The following is a 6,354-nucleotide window of genomic DNA, read 5'->3' on the forward strand; positions in this document are numbered from 1 at the left end:
TCACTAGCCCACGACTTGAGGTTTGTAACCTATCGTGTTGACATATTCTTATCTCTGTGGCTATTCCAGTTAAAGTTGACTATGCTTGTGAGTTCTATGAGTTCTCAATTGTTTGCATAACAATGTGGAAGCAATGGTAGGCCATTGAGCTGCCAAGTGGCAAGAAATTAAGATTGAACAAGTTCAGTCCATATGAGTTTGAGTTTGTCACTAACCCTGTCTTGTGATTATGTTTTTGACAAATTCACATGGATAGGAATACATACACCATAAAAAATCTAAGTGTAATAAGGTTTCTCTCCGATTCATGAAAATGATGGTGAGGAAACGCTTTCACTAAGAAGATTTTAAGTAGATAACAATTGTGATATTTGCATTCTCATGTCGTTAGTGGAGCGTGTGTGGTTAACCGGCACACTAACTAGTGAGAATGGCAAATGGTCTAAACAAACATGTGAGCTATCTAAGGAAAAGTGTATGATTTTGATAAAGTCTTATCAAAGCAATCTTGTATCAGAAATCTGAACTTTGGCAAGAAAGTCAATAAAGTATTGATTTCTAGAAGTCCAGTTGATTTTTGAGTACATGTCAAAGCTAGTGGGAGCATAAGTGTTGTGCTAGTAAGATAATAATCATTGTGCTAGTGGGAGCATGATTATTATGGTTAGTGTTGCAAGTTAGCAATGTTAATTATATAAAACAAAAGGTTCAATTCACTTTGAAAAGTTGTTTTGCTATAATTAAGGGAGATGATTTATACTTCATTCCAATTCTAAAAGCTTAGATTGAGATTTTAATCAACTTTAGTCAAGGATATATATGAATGTTATGTTGGAATGTTTCAACATAAGGAAATTCTATATATGTTGCATTCTCAAAATTCGATTATGATTACGACATCCCTCTTCATAGTTTGAATTTTGAGAACATGGCAAACAAAATTTTTTATAGCATGAATCGGGTCCCATATGCTTCGGGTATAGGATCGATTACATGTGCTATAATATTTATCCATTCTAAATTTTCCAAATTCCTAGGGCGTTAAGAGGGAAAAAGGAATAGAACTGGATTTGTCTAAAATGATTAAGCAATTGTCGATGAAAATTTGAGGTTTGCCAAAGATTGGTTGCTCATGGACAATTGGAAGTATAGAGATAGGACCATATTCACATATTCTGAAATGAGTAGTCAAAATGGGAATATGGAGTTGTCTCCATAGGTGGAAGTTATTCTTTGAATCTGTGTAAGATTAGAGAACTTAATGCAAGAAGGGTGTTCAAAGGAATGTACTTTAAATGTGAGACTTCGTTTCCATGGAAATGCTCTCCATTGGAATACTTTGTAATGTCTGTTGCCAAGTCTTTGTGACTTGTGTACATATTCATTGCAAGGGGATCATTGCATATAAGTTTAGAATCTAATAGATTATAGTAAATGGCAAGAGTTTGGTATTCTTACATTTACAATAAGGATTGGGATTGTGAAATGAGCATCATTGAAATATTGTCAATTGATATGTTTCACAAAGTAAGGATCATAAGACAAACATAGTGTGCATACTTGGAGTATGGCATAGCTATTGTTTAGACAAACATAGTGTGCATGCTTGGAGCATGGCATAACTATTGTTTTTATTCAAGTATTAAGTTGATAAATCGAAACATTATACAATGAATAATGAGTAATAAATATGGTGCTTAGATAAAAGGTGTTTTTATTTACACTCAAAGTGTTGGGGCCATATAGGATTAGTATTATTCTTGTGTTTTACTTTGCATGTTTTGACTTCCAGAATAACTAGGTCATTCTTACCGAATGACTAAGTTATCCAAACCATCCACAGTCGATAATACGTTGGAAGTAGGTATTAAGGCAAGACTGTCATGAATTGGGTCTGTAGATGTCTAAAGTGTTTAGACATAGCAAAAGGTTGCTGCAACATTCATGAGTGCTCCTGGAATGAGATTCAAGTATTGGATTAAACCCACGCTCATTTGAATCACTTCATGAATTTTATCACGAGTGAATCATGAGACGATAATATCTTATATTCTTCAAACCTAGAGATATGAGTTGTAGACTATGAGTTGGTTATACATTGATTGCACGAAAACGCATTGGTAACTCGATGTTATAAAACGTGCCTTTGTGTATGATTCAACAAGTAATTAGTACAAGCATATGAGTCAAAGTTTATCCATTCCTTTTACCCTTAAAGGGATAAAAGCGATATCTGTGGGCCCCTCGATGATTTAGTGATGACACCCTAAGTGCTTGGCCAAGCCTGGACTGATTTGATTTGTTCAATTAGCCGGTTGTCATAAATAAGAAATCGGGAAACAACAAATGGACAGAGAGAATGATTATAATCCATGTCTCAGTCCATATGATATATATAATGGAGGAATATATGATCACTTATCTAATGGACGCGTCAGTGATTTGTTCAGAGTTCGACATCAGCTTTTAAGAGCTACGATTGTTGTTTAGGTTGGAGTCATACTTGCAATAATAGTTATTAGACTTATCCAAGTGGGAGACTGTTGGATTAGTGTCTAAGCCCATAACTATAATTGGTATATACTTGACCCGACCTGGCATGGTCCATTTGGGTTGCATGGCATCGGGACATTTGGATAGACCTTTTGTGAGAAGAGGATATTTGTGACATATTAATATATTATAAGTTCTCATATATTAATATGAAATCATATTATTTGATTAGTATTGATCAATAATTAATTTGGAATTAATTTAGTGATCAAAAGAGACTAATTAAATATATGGGGATTGATTGTGTAAATCATTCATTCTTATATATGCGGGCTTATGATCCATGATTCCTTATGTTGGGTTTAACCCATGTGGTGACCCATGGATACTCCATGGAGGTTAAAACCCATGCATCATAAGGAATGGGTAAAGTCATGGGTTACATGGTGTAACCCTAATGTGCACACTATATAAAGACCCCATTGGTTGGTGAAATTGGCACTAGTGCATACACAAGAGGGCAAGCCGATTTCTAGAGACATGTATCTCTTCTCATGGTTATTTCAATTTGTCTTGATGTTGAGTGAACCATTTGAGGTGTCACACTTGGGGTACTAGGCTCTTGAGCTCCATGGAATCAAGCTACAACAAAGAGGTATGTAATTCTACTAGATTTTATATTACATGTACTTTATATTATGCTAGTTAGAACAATACCTTGGAAAATTAATATTTGCATGTATAATTAGTGAAAACATAGATCCAAGGTATTTAGGGTTGCATATACACCTTAGGAGTGTTAGAATGCTCAAAACCCAACAAGGTGTTCGTTGAAATGTCGTACAAATGTGTTTCTCTTTTTCCTGCCATTGAACAGTCTAGTGACCGGTAACTTTCCGTTCGTTTTCTAGGTATTTTTAAATATGAAGTTTCTGTTCTAGATTGGCTTTTAATTGATAAGTTTTTGATGAAATCTCTTTTTCTATAATGTAAATATGGGATGTCTTATATAAATAAGCATCATGAAACTGATGTATAAATAGGTATGACTGATTGATATGAATAGTAGCTTATGGGGTGTTCTTTATTTTTCAATAATTTTCATCATAATGTGTGCCTTTTGCTATTGATCTAATCTTTTTAGCTGTAGGGTTCCAGTGACGCAGTAACATCAGGTATAATTACAAGTCTCTTGGGTGGCAGGTGAGAACTTATCATTGTTATCAAACCTTATTAAAAGCTTAAAGACCTCTTTAATTGTTATAAAATGTTTTTGAACATTTCAACAGACTTCCATTCTCAAAGATTCTGCTTTCTATTGAGATACAGGTAACTTTTGTACGTTTATAATGACTTCTATGTTTCTTAAATTAGATTTATTACTTCAATTCGAATTTTAGGACAACCCATTTCTTAATTAGGGATGAAATTGTTTGTTTGTGGTGTAGATTTGATAACTATGGAAAGAAATGGATTATTTTATGGATCTGATGTGTTACCACATCTGATAGTAAGTGGAGATAAAAGGTATGGGGGTGAGTTTATTACACCAGGGATTCCGTTTAAGTGTTGAAGGCATAAGGGTAAATTGGCAATTCTTTATTTAACATCCTTTTAGCATGACGAATACAAAAACATTGATAATTTAAAAGCATGTTACATGACTGAATTCAATCAGGGACCAAATGCAATTGCTTTACCATTGTTGACTTTCGATTATAATTTGATGCAAATTTTGATTTATTTTTAATATATTTTTTCCTTACCAATATTTTGATTTTCAAACCAGATTTGGTATCATGTTAACATTAGTAAAGAAGACAAATTCCTTTAAACAATTGATTTAAAAGCAAAAAACTTTATGATTTACAATGCTTATAATAGGTGTAGAAGGTGGAAACTGTAGCTTAAAAAGATACATGTTTCCCTCCAACCCATCCAAAAATCAAAACTTGAAGACTTTTATGTTTTTCTTCACCTGGGGTTTGGAGGAACGACGACAATTGGAATCCACAAACCCCGATTTATAATTCTGCCCTGCTTTGGACTTTGGAAAATCTTTGTAATAGCAATCAACTTCCACAGGCTTATCAACTACTGATTTCCACAGGCTTATCAACGACAGATTTATCAGCCCTTATGTGAAATGATGGAGGTAATACTCCTTAGATTAAATCATCATATTCTTATACTACAACTGTATTTTTTTTAAATAATTATTTTAAACTGTTTGTTATGACAGGGGCACAGGGCATTATTAGATCGATCAGGCTGAATAAAATTTTGTTGGGGAAGCATAATTTTCAATTGGTTCTCATTTAAGGTTTCTGGTAATGTTTTTAGACAATTCAAGGATTCTTATTGACTTTTTGGTGTGTTTTTGTCCCTCTTGCTATTGCTATGTTGCATATGGTGAAGGGTAGTTTGGTAAATTTAAAATTATTTCAAGGGAAGTGATACAATTTTAGTAACTAAAGTTAAAAAAGGGTGCTACTTTTTGGTGGCTAGATATGGATTATGAGATGTACTCCTAACTTTTATTGAAAATGTGTTACAGGGATTGGATTCTAACAGTAATCATTTTTGTTGATAAGTTTTTGTAAGTATTTAGTTTTGCAAAATGGCAAAAAAGTAAATTTGCAATGTATATCATAGTCCTTTTCAGAAATTTGATTCGAGTTTAGTCGTAGAGGTTAGAAAGAAGCTTTTGTGCAGGTACCATACCTATTTATTGCATTTAGTCCAATAATGAGCTAAGTGCAAGATATAAGAATATAATTCCCTAATCTTTTCCAGTACATGGACCAATTTTGTAATGTTTTTCTACAGTTGTCATTTTCTGCAGCAAAGACCATTTTGTAATGTTTTTATGTCATAGAGAGAAATTCAGTAATGTTTCTCTACCACAGTTGTCATTTGTGTGATATTTTTGTGTACATGGACTATTTTGTAATATTTTTATGTATACAAACCATTTTTGTAATATTTTTCTACAAACGGACCATTTTGGTAATGTTTTTTTTATCATAGGAACCAACTCTGTAATCTTTTTATCAAAAGTGACCATTATATAAAACAATTCTTCCACAAGGACCAATTAAGTAATCAATTTTTGCTTACATTTCCATTCATCCAATTGATGTCAAATTACACAGAATAGCAACATACTTTAATTTGGATACCAATTTATGCAATGTACTTCCTTATTTGTCTCAGAAAACAAAGACATTCTGCCCCGCGCAACGCGCGGGTAACCCCTCTAGTTAATAGTTAATGAAGTGAAAGAGTCCTACTTCCCAAGAATGTCTGATTATTCCTCCATCCTTCTTCCTCCTTCGCCGATACTTCTTCAGTCGCCGATGCTTCTTCACTTTACACCATCTGCTTCGTCCTCCCACTCTTAAATGGTTAGTGAACATGAATACATATATGTTGCTTCTTCCTCCCACTCCAACACCACTCATTGATCTAGAATTCTCGTCGCTATGCTCCAAAAACTGACGCTTTCCTCTTGTCATTCATCCAAAAATTGATAGGTGTATGTGTGTGTGTTCTCGTGTTTACGCTCGAATCTATCGGTGTATGTGTGTGTTAATCTGCAATTCCGTCGGTATGCTCGTTGGAGTGTCTATCATTCCCGTCAGTGTGTGTTCATCTTTAATTAACGATTAATATTTGTGTGTTTGCGTGTTAATCTGAAGTTCATTCGATAGGTAGGTTGTTCTGTGATTACCAGATGTTCTTTTTTTAACATCTAATTGGTAATCTTAATTGATTTGTTATGTTTCCAACACCCTGCAAAGGTTCTTACAAAAATTGTTTTCTTTTTCAATGTTGTGCATGTGGATTGAATAATTTGTT

The sequence above is a fragment of the Lactuca virosa genome, chromosome 2 (genome assembly GCF_052849685.1).
Source record: "Lactuca virosa cultivar CGN04683 chromosome 2, Lactuca_virosa_CGN04683_v6, whole genome shotgun sequence".
Taxonomy (NCBI): Eukaryota; Viridiplantae; Streptophyta; class Magnoliopsida; order Asterales; family Asteraceae; genus Lactuca; species Lactuca virosa.